The 13,020-nt window shown below is 46.0% G+C and overlaps 1 protein-coding gene across 2 annotated transcripts in view; it reads right to left on the bottom strand.

Annotated features, from left to right (window-relative positions):
- RAB6A (RAB6A, member RAS oncogene family) overlaps positions 1–13,020 on the bottom strand; it is a 274,025-nt gene that overhangs the window by 61,078 nt on the left and 199,927 nt on the right. The gene's annotated exons all lie outside the window — the stretch shown is intronic.

Genomic DNA, 13,020 nt, shown 5'->3' with positions numbered 1-13,020 from the left:
AGGTCAATTTATAAAGGGAACTAGCAGAGTGAAAACTGTACCCAGAGCAGATAAAAATCCAATGTACTTTGAGCTGCATTAAAGACGCCATGCTGGATCAGACCAAAGTGGCCAGTCCAGATCACAAGAACCCAGCATAACCCATAAAGAAGATTATTTCCTGTTACTTACTCACAGATATCAATTTTTAGTCTACCTGGCTAATATTAAGGACTCTTCCAAAATAATTGTGACCAAACCTCTTTTAAACCCCACTATGGTAGTTGCTGTGACCATATCCTCTGGCATCAGATTCCACAGCTTGAATGGATGCTGAGTGAAAGCATTTTCTACGATTTATTTGAAATCTGCTACCACTTGTTTTATGGAGTGTCCCCTTGTTTTACTATTATTTGAAAGGGTAAATAACCATCCTTTATTTACCTGTTCCACCCATTCATAATTTTATAAACTATCATGTCCTGTCTCAGCCATCTCTCTTCCAAGCTGAAGAACTCTAATCTGTATAGCCTCTCATCATATGGGAACTGTTCCATTCCCCTTATCACTTTTGTCACCCTCCTCTACACATATGGTCACACTATAGCTCGATATAGAGTGAATATGATATTGGAGAAGTTACCTGATAATTTCGTTTTCCTTAGTGTAGACAGATGGACTCAGGACCAATGGGTATAGTGTGCTCCTGATAGCAGTTAGAGACTGAGTCAGATTTCAATCTGATGTCAGCACTACATATAACCCTGCAGGAAGCTCTACTCTTCAGTATTCTCCTCGAAAAGCAATTGTGGATATATGTGTTTGAATAACTTGATTAACTTGGTTAACGTGTTTAACTTGAACCGGTTGACGTGAATTTTAGCTGGAGACCGCCGGTGTACTCAACCAAGAAACACCGACACCCAGTAACTTTGGGTGTCCTAACTAGAGGTAAAGCATGGCTTACCCATGCTTGTCTTGCTCTCTGGGATTGTCACCAGAGGTTTCCGTATTATGAGGCAGTCATGGGCGGGATACTGAGTCCATCTATCTACACTAAGGAAAACAAAATTAACAGGTAAGTAATTTCTCCATTTCCTAGTGTGTAGCAGATGGACTCAGGATGAATGGGATGTACAAAAGCTATTCCCGAACCGGGTGGGAGGCTGCCCGTGGCCCACTTAGTACTGCCCTAGTGAATGCTGTGTCCTCCCTGGCCTGAACATCCAGGTGGTAGAACCTCGAGAAGGTGTGAATGGAGGACCACGTCATTGCCCGACAGATCTCGGCGGGCGGCAGCATCTTGGTTTCTGCCCAGGACACTGCCTGGGCCCTTGTGGAATGGGCCTTGACTTGTAGAAGTGTAGGCTTGCCTGTCTCTATGTAGGCCACCTTGATTACGTCTTTGATCCAGCGGGCTATGGTTGCCTGCGAGGCTGCTTCCCCTTCTTTCTTCCTGCTGTGAAGGACGAATAGGTGGTCCGTCTTTCATACGGATTCCGATCTTTCCAGGTAGTGGACTAGGAGTCTGCTGATGTTAAGATGGCGTAGGCGGCGTGAGTCTTCCAACTCCTTATTCTCATCTGGAGATGGCAAAGAGATGGTTTGGTTTAGATGAAAATGAGAAACCACCTTTGGAAGGAAGAAGGGGACAGTGCGTAGCTGTATGGATCCCAGTGTGAATCTGAGGAACGGTTCCCGGCAGGATAGCTCTTGAAGTTCGGAGATGCGACGGGCTGAACATATTGCCACTAGGAATGCAGTCTTCAAGGTCAGGAGCCATAGGGAAAGACCGCGTGTAGGTTTGAAGGAAGCTCCCGCTAGGAAGTAGAGTACTAGATTGAGATTCCATAGGAGTACCGGCCACTTTAGTGGTGGTTGGATTTGCTTGACCCCCCTCAGGAAGCGGGAGATATCTGGATGGGAAGATAGACTGATGCCGTCCACTTTGGCTCTGAAGTAGACCAGCGTGGCCAGTTGAACCTTGATGGAGTTGAGAGACAACCCCTTCTTCAGGCCTTCCTGCAGGAATTCCAGGATCATGGGAATTTTGACTGTCCGCGGAAGGATGTCGCAGCCTTCACACCAGGCTTCGAATATTCTCCATTTTCGTATATAAGTTAAAGATGTGGAAAATTTGCGTGCTTGGAGCAAGGTGTCAATTACTGCCCTAGAGTATCCGCTCTTCTTCAGGTGAGACCTCTCAATGACCAGACCGTAAGAGAATAGAGTTGGGTCTTCGTGGAGGATCGGTCCTTGCTGGAGCAGGTCCCTGTGTGGAGGTAGACACAGGGGGTTCCCCACTAGGAGTCTTCGCATGTCTGCGTACCATGGCCTTCTTGGCCAGTCCGGGCCAGAAGTACTAGTCCCTTGTGGTGTTCTATCTTGCGGATGTTCCCGCCCAGTAGTGGCCATGGAGGAAAGGCGTACAGCAGGTCTTCCTGTGGCCAGTTTTGGACGAGGGCGTCGATCCCCTGGGATTGAGGGTCTCGTCTGTGACTGAAGAACTTGGATGTTGGATCGGGTTGCCAGAAGATCCATGGCTGGGGTTCCCCAGCAGTCTATTATCAACTGGAAGGCTGTGGATGACCGCCTCCATTCCCCTGGGTCTAGATTTTCTCTGCTGAGGTAATCCGCAGTGACGTTGTCTTTTCCTGCGATGTGGGCGGCCGAGATCCCTTGAAGGTTTGCTTCTGCCCACATCATTAGGGGGTCTATCTCCATGGACACCTTTTGGCTTCTGGTTCGTCCCTGGCGGTTGATGTAGGCCACTGTTGTGGCGTTGTCTGACATGACTGACTGCTTCTCCTCTGAGTTTGTGACTGAATTGTAGGCAGGCTAGTCTGACTGCCCGGACTTCCAGTCGGTTGATGTTCCATCCCGACTCTTCCTTGATCCATTGCCCCTGGGCCTTCAGTTCCTGAAGTGGGCTCTCCACCCTCGCAGGCTCGCATCTGTGGTGAGCAAGAGCCAGGTCGGTGGGGATAGTCTTACTCCCTTGCTCAGATGGTCTTCTTGTAGCCACCATAGAAGCTGGGTCCGTACCTCCGCCGGCAACTGGAGGCAGGCAGTGTAGTCCTGGGACATTGGGTTCCATCGTGACAATAGGGAGCGTTGTAGTGGTCGCATGTGGGCCCTTGCCCCTGGTACGACTTCTAGGGTTGATGTCATGAGACCGAGGACTTGTAGGTAGTCCCATACAGTGGGGCGAGCACCGTTCAACAGTTTTCTCAACTGGTCCATCAATTTCTTTCTCCTTGTAGGGGGAAGAATGACCTTGTCCTGATGGGTGTCGAACCGGACTCCCAGGTATTCCAGAGTTTGGGAGGGCTGCAGGCAGCTCTTGGTTATGTTGACGAACCATCCGAGGTTCTCCAAGAGGATCTTGACTCTGGTGGTCATCTGATGACTTTCTTCTGGGGATTTTGCCCTGATCAGCCAATCGTCCAGATATGGGTGAACGAGGATTCCTTCTTTCCTCAGTGTTGCCGCCACTATGACCATGATTTTAACATAGAATCATAGAAATGATGGCAGAAGACGACCAAATGGCCCATCCAGTCTGCCCAGCAAGCTTTCACACTTGTTTTTTTCTCATGCTTATCTGATTACACTTGGCCCTTAGTAACCTTTTGGTTCTATTTCCCTTCCACCCCCGCCATTAATGTAGAGAGCAGTGCTGGAACTGCATCTAAGTGAAGTATCTAACTTAATTGGTTAGGGAAGTAACTACCACAATAAACAAGCTACTCCCACACTTATTTGTTTACCCAGCCTGTGCAATTCAGTCCTTGTTGGTTGTCTGAACATAAATCTACTTTTCTTCATTCCCCCCTGCCGTTGAAGCAGTAAACTGCACTGCATATGTATTTCAAATGAAGTATCAGGCTTAATTGATATGGGGTAGAAACCGCTGTAACAAGCAAGCTACTTCCCGCTTTTTTGTGAAAGTAAGTCCTTTTTTCCACATTTCCTCTTGCCGTTGAAGCATAGAGCAATGTTGGAGTCGCATTAACCGTGTGTATGTTTATTGAATAAGGGTATTATCTCCAGGTAGTAGCCGTCATTCCCGCAAGCCATCCTCTTCATTCACATCCTCTAGACTTTATGGATCCATAGTGTTTATCCCATGCCCCTTTGAAGTCCTTCACAGTTTTGGTCTTCACCACTTCCTCCAGAAGGGTGTTCCAGGAATCCACCACCCTCTCCGTGAAGAAATACTTCCTGACATTGGTTCTGAGTCTTCCTCCCTGGAGCTTCAAATCGTGACCCCTGGTTCTGCTGATTTTTTTCCAACGGAAAAGGTTTGTCATTGTTTTTGGATCATCCGTCCGAGGGGCTGAAGCTAGCCCGAAGGATAGCACTCGGAACTGGTAGCGATGGTCCAGGATTGCGAAGCATAGGAAGCGCTGATAGTCATGATGGACTGGGATGTGCAGATAGGCTTCTGAGAGGTCCAGGGAGGTCAGAAATTCTCCCGGCTGTACCGCCCTTATGAGCGAGCATAGGGTTTCCATGCGGAAGTGTGATACCCTCAGGTAGCGGTTGACCAACTTGAGGTCCAGTATGGGCCGGTACCTTCCCTCTTTCTTGGGGACGATAAAATAGATGGAATAGTGTCCAGTATTTCGCTGGTGCGTGGGCACCGGTGTTATAGCCTTTAAAGCGAGCAATTTGGTTAGTGTGGTTTCCACTGCCGTCCTCTTGGAGGGGAAATGGCAGGGAGATTTCACAAATTTGTCTGGAGGGATGCTGTGGAAGTCCAGAAAGTATCCCTCACGAATGATGGTTAGGATCCACTTGTCAGATGTTATCTCGACCCATCTTTGGTAGAAACGAGCAAGCCTACCCCCTATGGCTTCTTCCTGTGGATGGGTCTGTTTATTCTTATTGTGGGGTCCGGCTGGGGCCTGGACCTGAGCCGGCTCCCCTCTTGTTGTGTTTGTTCCGAAAGGACTGGCCCCTGCCTGTGGGGCGAAGTGCTTGGTATGTATTTGTGTACGGTCTGAAACGCTGTGATCCTCTGCCCCTGGATGTCTGGGGAGAAGGGAGTTGCCTTCTCTTGACCTTGTCCTCCGGTAACCAAGGTAGTGGAGATTCGCCCCATTTGTCAGCTAACTTCTCTAGTTTGCTGCCAAACAGGAGGGTTCCTTTAAATGGCACTCTCGTGAGTTTCATCTTGGATGGCGCGTTGGCTGACCAGCTTTGGAGCCAGAGTTGCCTTCTGGCTGCCACGATGGATGAGATACCCCTGGCTGAAGTGCGCACCAGATCGGAGGTCGGATCCGTGAGGAAGGATATTGCTGGTCCTAATGTTTCGACGGGCGTAGTTGTGTTCCTTGCCTGTGACAAGCATGCGCATGTCACCATGGCACAGCAGGCAGCGATCTGCAGTGACATAGCTGCTGCCTCAAATGATTGTTTAAAGATGGACTCCTAATATCTGTCTTGAGCATCCTTGAGTGCCGTTCCTCCTTCGACTGGAATGGTGGTGCGCTTTGACTGCGCAGACCATGGCATCCACTTTGGGGAACCCCAGGATATCTTTGGCTGAGGGTTCCAGTGGGTATAGGGCTTCTAGGGCCCATCCTCCCTTGAAACTGGCCTCCGGAGCATTCCATTCCAGGTCGATCAGCTGTTGTACAGCTTGCAGCAATGGGAAATGGCATGAGGCCTGACTGAACCCGACCAGAAGAGTGTTCATCTTTGGGTCCGCTGAGGTTGCTTGTGTCTGGGATGGCCAGCTCCCTCAGACTCCTGGATACGAGATCTGGTAGTTAGTCTTTGGAGAAGAAACGCATCATGGCTCGGTATGGTTCCGTTCCTAGAGGGATTTCCCCTTCCTCCAGGGACTCTGTCTGCCTCCGAGGTGTACGTGTCGCCTAAGATTAGGCTTTTGTCCGGAGGAGGCATGTTTCTAGGAGGCCGAGAAGGGCCTGGGAGGTTAGGGTCCTCCAGTGGAGGCTGTGGCATCGGTGTTGCCGATTGCACCTGGACAAAGGTTTGCAGACCTTTAAAGAATTCCATCCAGGAAAAGGTTCCTGGGTCTATATTGAACCTAGCGGTGTTCCCCGAGGACCCTGCCTGGAGGGCCGAGCTGGGGATAGAGAGGACCGGAGTACTATCAGTGGATCTGGATTCCTGTACTGGCTGGGGGGGGGACCTTGCTCTGGTTCTCCCAGAGCCGTCTCGCACTGTAGGCACAGGGCAGTAGCCTCTTCATGCTGCGCAGTTCTTATGTGGCAGGCTGGGCAAAGGGCTTGTGCTTTGGCTTTCTTGGCCGGTGGTGCCATGGTTTGTGCACATAGGAGCGTTCAAACCCGGTCTGTGCGTTTATATGCGCGTACTGGGAGGCTTAGATATGCGCTCAGCGTGCCGCTGTGCGCACAACTATGTTAGGCGGACAGTACGGTGATCAAGGGGGAGAAATGGCGCCGGCGACCCCTCCCCACCAAAGGGTCTCCACGTGGGAGGACCCTCGAGCCAGATCGGGGTCTAGCCTGGAAGGGGCTGCTCAAGCCGATGGGACAGATGCCGACGGGCAATCTGTGCGGCTATCTGAGCCTTGGAGACCGGAGACTTAAGTTTTCTACCTTACCTTGTCTTGGTGCTTCCCAGTCTCGTGCTGGGCGGTCTCCGGCTGCAGGGGGAGAGGGAAAATACCTTCACCACCGTGCTCGGTCTTGCTCTCGCTGCCTCTCAGCCGCTCCCTCCTGGGGGCTAAGTCCATGCCGGGAACCGGCTGCCAGACTGAGGCTTACCTCTGAGGGATCTCTGATATCACCTCAGGAATTCTCAACTGGGGGAGAGCGGGGCTCATCTTCTAGAGGTAAAATTTTGGAATTTTCTGTCTTCTTTGTGTTTGGATTTTCTAACGCTGTGCAAGCGTGTGTAGAGTCCCAAACTGCTATGGAGACGGAGAAATACTGAAGAGCAGAGCTTCCTGCAGGCGTATATGTAGTGCTGATGTCAGATTGAAATCTGACTCAGTCTCCAACTGCTATCAGGAGCACACTATACCCATTGGTCCTGAGTCCATCTGCTACATGCAAGGAAATTTGTGTTTTATTCTCTATTCTTTTTTGGATCATTCCTAACATTCTTTTTGATTTTGACCACCAAAGCAGATAGAGTCCAGGATTTCAATATAACATATACACAAGGAATCCAAGGTCCTTTTCCTAATGGTGACGCCCAATACAGAATCCAGCACTGTGTACTTGTAGTTGGGATTATTTATCCCTATATGCATCACCTTGCAGTTTTTCACATTAAACATAGAAATGATGGCAGAAAAGGACCAAATGATCCATCCAGTCTGCCCAGTAAGCTTATGGTAGTTTGTGCTGTGCCATCTAGGTTACCCCATGCTTATGTGGTTCCTAGACCATAAACATCAGGATCCTAAAAACATAAGACATTGCCATACTGGGTCAGACCAAGAGTCCATCAAGCCCAGCATCCTGTTCCTAACAGTGGCCAATCCAGGCAGCAAGTACCCAAAAACTAAGTATATCCCATGCTACTGATGCTAGTAATAGCAGTGGCTATTTTCTAAGTCAACTTCATTAATAGCAGGTAATGGGCTTCTCCTCTAAGAACTTATCTAAACCTTTTTTAAACCCAGCTACACTAACTGCATTAACCACATCCCCGGCAACAAATTCAAGAGTTTAATTGGGTATTGAGTGAAAGAATTTTCTCTGATTAGTTTTAAATGTGCTACATGCTAACTTCATGGAGTACCCCCTAGTCCTTCTATTAACTGAAAGAGTAAATAACATTGAGATTTTTGAATTTTCCGAAAATAATAGGAGAACTCCCTTACATCACTCTCAAGAAATACTTTAAAGAAGTTTTGAAATATCAAGAAGAAAATTTACCTTCTGTGAACAAAGTATATTATATGCCGGTGTCCACAAGAAATAGAGAGCAGCAGCAGCTGGATGTGAATAAAGGAAATTTGACAATTTCTTGAAGATTCAACTAGAGAATATTATGAATGTGCTACTCTCATGGTATCCTTTATAATTGAGAAGGACATAATGGAGATAATGAAGAGATACTTTCGTAATGTTGAGATGACTTTTAGAGGAACGCAGATTCGAGCTTTCCCAGATTTTGCTCCTGTAACTCAGGAAAGAAGACGAGAATTTCTTGCCATGAGAACGCAGGTTTTGGCTTTAGGATTTTCCTATGTATTGAAATATCCCTGCAAATGTGTCATAAAATTCTCAAAAGATTGTTATATTTTTTTCTACCCGGAACAACTAAAATCGTTCCTAAATGCAAGGAGGTTAGTGGTTACCTCCGGTGTAAAGCCTAATGAAGGATCAGTAAATAAGTAACAGTCCTTGAATTACGTTAAAGCCAATTCTTTATAAAATGTTTTCTTTGTTTAAATTCTTCCAAAATTCTGCCCCCTGTTCTAGTTTCTTTAAGGGGAAGTGGATTATACTAGAGATTACATGCATTGAATTCAGATTTTTATCCTTTAATGTATGTATAATTGCATTTCCTTTTCAATAAGCGGTTATATTTGATTTGCTGTAATGTTTAAAAGTGAATAAAAAAAAAAAAAAAAAAAAAAAAAAAGAGTAAATAACAGATTCACATTTACCCATTCTAGACCTCTCATGATTTTAAACACCTCTATCATATCCCCCCCCCCCCCCTCAGCCATCTCTTCCTAAAGCTGAACAACCTTAACCTCTTTAGTCTTTCCTCATAGGGGAGCTGTTCCAGCCCCTTTATCATTTTGGTTGCCCTTCTCTGTACCTTCTCCATTGTAACTACATCTTTTTTGAGATGCAGTGACCAGAATTGTATACAGTATTCAAGGTGAGTCTCACCATGGAGCGATACAGAGGCATTATGTATGACATTTTCCATTTTATTCACCATTCCCTTCTTAATAATTCCTAACATTGTTTGCTTTTTTGATTGCCGCAGTACACTGAGCCGACGATTTCAATGTGTTATCCACTATGACGCCTAGATCTCCTTCTTGGGTAGTAGCTCCTAATATGGAACCTTACACTGTATAACTATAGCATCGGTTATTTTTCCCTATATGCATCACCTTGCACTTATCTAAGTTAAATTTCATCTGCCGTTTGGATGCCCAATTTTCCAGTCTCACGAGGTCCTCCTGCAATTTATCACAATCTGCTTGTGATTAAACTATTCTGAATAATTTTGTATCATCTGCAAATTTGATTACCTCACTTGTCATATTTCTTTCCAGATCATTTATAAAAATATATTGAAAAACACGGGTCCCAGTACAGATCCCTGAGGCACTCCACTGCCCACCCCCCTCCATTGAGAAAACCGTCCATTTAATCCTACTCTGTTTCCTGTTTTTTAACCAGTTTGTAATCCATGAAAGGACTGCCACCTATCCCATGACTTTTTACTTTTCTTAGAAGCCTCTCATGAGGAACTTGGTCAAATGCCTTCTGAAAGTCTAAATACACTACATCTACTGGTTCACCTTTATCCACATGTTTATTAACCCCTTCAAAAAAGTGAAGTAGATTTGTGAGGCAAGACTTGCCTTGGGTAAAGCTATGCTGACTTTGTTCCATTAAACCAGGTCTTTCTACAGTTTCCACTATTTTTCTGGCACTGAAGTCAGGCTTACTGGTCTGCAGTTTCCCGGATCGCCCTGGAGCCCTTTTTAAATATTGGGGTTACATTAGCCCTCATTGGTTGCTGTTTGAATCCAGGTCCCCATTAGTCTACCATGCTTATCAGTTTTCCACACTAGCCCTCGATTGCTGTTGAATCCAATTCCCAGTTGTGCTTTGCTATTGAAGCAGAGCGCAATGTTTGAGTTGCAAACAGTCTTATTGGTTAAGGGTATTAACAGCTGCATCAGCAAGTTAATACCCTTAACCATACATGTTTCCCTAGACCGTAAACGTCGGAGCCCTTGGTTGCTGAATGAATCCAATTCCCCTTTTCCTCCTGCCACTGAAGCAGAAAGCAATGATGTAGTTGCATTAACAGTATCAAGGCTTATTGGTTAAGGGTAATAACCACTGCACCATCAAGTTACTCCATGCACTCTTTTCTTCATTTCCATCCTTTAGCTTTTAGGGTTCCACAGTATTTATCCCATGCCCTTTTGAATTCTCACTGTTTTGGTTTTCACCACATCCTCCGGAAGGGCATTCCAGGCATCCACTACTCTCTCTGTGAAGAAGTTATTTTCTGACATTGGTTCTGAGGCGTCCTCCTTGGAGTTTCATTTCGTGACCCTAATTCTACTGATTTCTTTCCAACGGAAAAGGTTTGACGTTTGCATATCATTAAAACCTTTTAGGTATCTGAAGTTCTGTATCATATCACTCCTGCGCCTCTTCTCTTCCCAGGATATACATATTCATATCCTTTGGTCTCTCTTCATAGATTTTCTGATACTGACTCCACACCATTTTGGTAGTCCTTCTCTGGACTGCCTCCATCCCTGTCTATCTCTTTTGAGATAAGGGCTCCAGAACTGAACACAATACTCCAGGTGAGGCCTCACCAAGGACTGTACAAGGGCATCACCATCTCCATTTTCTTACTGGTTATTCCTCTATGCAGCCCAGCATTCTTCTGGCTTTAGCTATCGCCTTGTCACATTGCATCTGCATTCATATTTCAGTATTCACACGGTCCTCCTGAAGTTCCTTGCAACCCACTGAGGTTTTAACAACTTTGAATAATTGTGTCATCTGCAAATCTGATCACCTCATTTATTCCCTTACCTAGATCATTTCTGAATGTTAAATAGCAAAGATCCCAGTACTGATCTCTTCTACATTTGGAAAACTGACCATTTAGTCGTAGCTTGTTTCCAGCCTTTTAATCACTTACTAATGCACAATGGAACAGACACTAGTTTTCTGAGGAATCTCTCATGGTGGACTTTGTCAAATGCCTTCTGAAAATCCAGATTATAGTGTATCAATCTGTTCACTTTTAATCTATATATTTAAACCTTCAAAAACCTAAATGATTGATAGGGCAAGACTTCCCTTTACTAAAACCACGTTGACTCTTCCCCAATAAGACATTTATACAGCCAGTGACTGGCCCCGGGATGCGCATAAGTCCCGGGGCTTCGCTTGGTGGACGTGCCGGGGGCGTGTCGGGGACGGCGTGGCATTTGGGGGCATTCCGGATTCAGGGCTGTGGGCATGGTGCTGGCCTGGGGGCGTTCCAGGGGTTTGGCTGAGGCCTCCGAACCAGCCCCTGGGCCGGGGAATGGCGCGCTGGCAGCTGGCCGGCGCGCGCAAGTTATGCCTGCCTCGGGCAGGCGTAACTTTCTGAACAAAGGTGGGGGGGGGGATTTAGTTAGGGATGGGGGGCCAGAAAAAAGGCGTAAATTTCTGAACAAAGGTGGGGGGATTTAGTTAGGGATGGGGGGGTGGGTTAGGTAGGGGAAGGGAGGGGAAAATGGGGGGGTGCCCAGAAAAAAAATTCCCTCCAAGGCCGCTCCGATTTCGGAGAGGCCTCGGAGGGAACGGAGGCAGGCTGATCGGCTCAGCGTGCGCAGGTTGCACAATTGTGCACCCCCCTGCATGCGCCAACCCTGGATTTTATAACATGTGCATAGCAGCACGTGCATGTTATAAAATCGGGTGTAGATTTGTTCGTGCCTGCGCATAACTTTAAAAATCTACCCCTTAATGTTTGGGTGCTTGCCAGGTGGTTGTAGCTTGGATTGGTCACTGTTGGAAACGGGATGCTGGGCTTGATGGACCCTTGGTCTGACCCAGTATGGCAATTTCTTAATAGCTTCTTACATATTTGGTATACAGACATTGGGAGGTATACATCAATGTATCTGATCCTGTTTCTAATATATCTTTCTGCATTTTGTACCTATGGGTTGGAAATTCTTAATAAAAATACTTAAATGTAATAGCTTCTACCATTTTGCCAGACATCAAGCTCACGGTCTATAATTTTCTGGACCACCACTAGAGCCTTTTTTTTTTTCTTTTTTACACTGACCATCCGTCATAAGAACATGCCATACTTGGTCAGACCAAGGGTCCATCAAGCCCAGCATCCTGTTTCCAACAGTGGCCAAATCAGGCCATAAGAACCTGGCAAGTACCCAAAAACTAAGTCTATTCCATGTTACCGTTGCTAGTAATAGCAGTGGCTATTTTCTACGTCAACTCAATTAATAGCAGGTAATGGACTTCTCCTCCAAGAACTTATCCAATCTTTTTTTAAACACAGCTATACTAACTGCACTAACCACATCCTCTGGCAACAAATTCCAGAGCTTAATTGTGTGTTGAGTGAAAAAGAACTTTTTCCGATTAGTTTTAAATGTGCCACACGCTAACTTCATGGAGTGCCCTCTAGTCTATTATCCGAAAGAGTAAATAACCGATTCACATCTACCCGTTCTAGACCTCTCATGATTTTAAACACCTCTATCATATCTCCCCTCAGCTGTCTCTTCTCCAAGCTGAAAAGTCCTAACCTCTTTAGTCTTTCCTCATAGGGGAGTTGTTCCATTCCCTTTATCATTTTGGTCGCCCTTCTCTGTACCTTCTCCATCGCAATTATATCTTTTTTGAGATGCGGCGACCAGAATTGTACACAGTATTCAAGGTGCGTTCTCACCATGGAGCACATACAGAGCCATTATGACATTTTCCATTTTATTCACCATTCCCTTTCTAATAATTCCCAACATTCTGTTTGCTTTTTTGACTGCCGCAGCACACTGAACTGATGATTTCAATGTGTTATCCACTATGACGCTTAGATCTCTTTCTTGGGTTGTAGCACCTAATATGGAACCTAACATTGTGTAACTATAGCATGGGTTATTTTTCCCTATATGCATCACCTTGCACTTATCCACATTAAATTTCATATTTTAAATGATAGCTCTTAGATTATTAGCAACAGGTTTGCAATTTCATATTTGAGCCCTTTCAGGACTCTTGTATGGATGCCATCCAATCCTAGTGATTTAACTCTTTAGTTTGTCGGTTTGACATATCACATCCACCATTATCA

This window comes from Rhinatrema bivittatum, chromosome 5, assembly GCF_901001135.1.
Source record: "Rhinatrema bivittatum chromosome 5, aRhiBiv1.1, whole genome shotgun sequence".
NCBI lineage: Eukaryota > Metazoa > Chordata > Amphibia > Gymnophiona > Rhinatrematidae > Rhinatrema > Rhinatrema bivittatum.
This window is presented reverse-complemented; position numbering and strand designations above follow the sequence as displayed.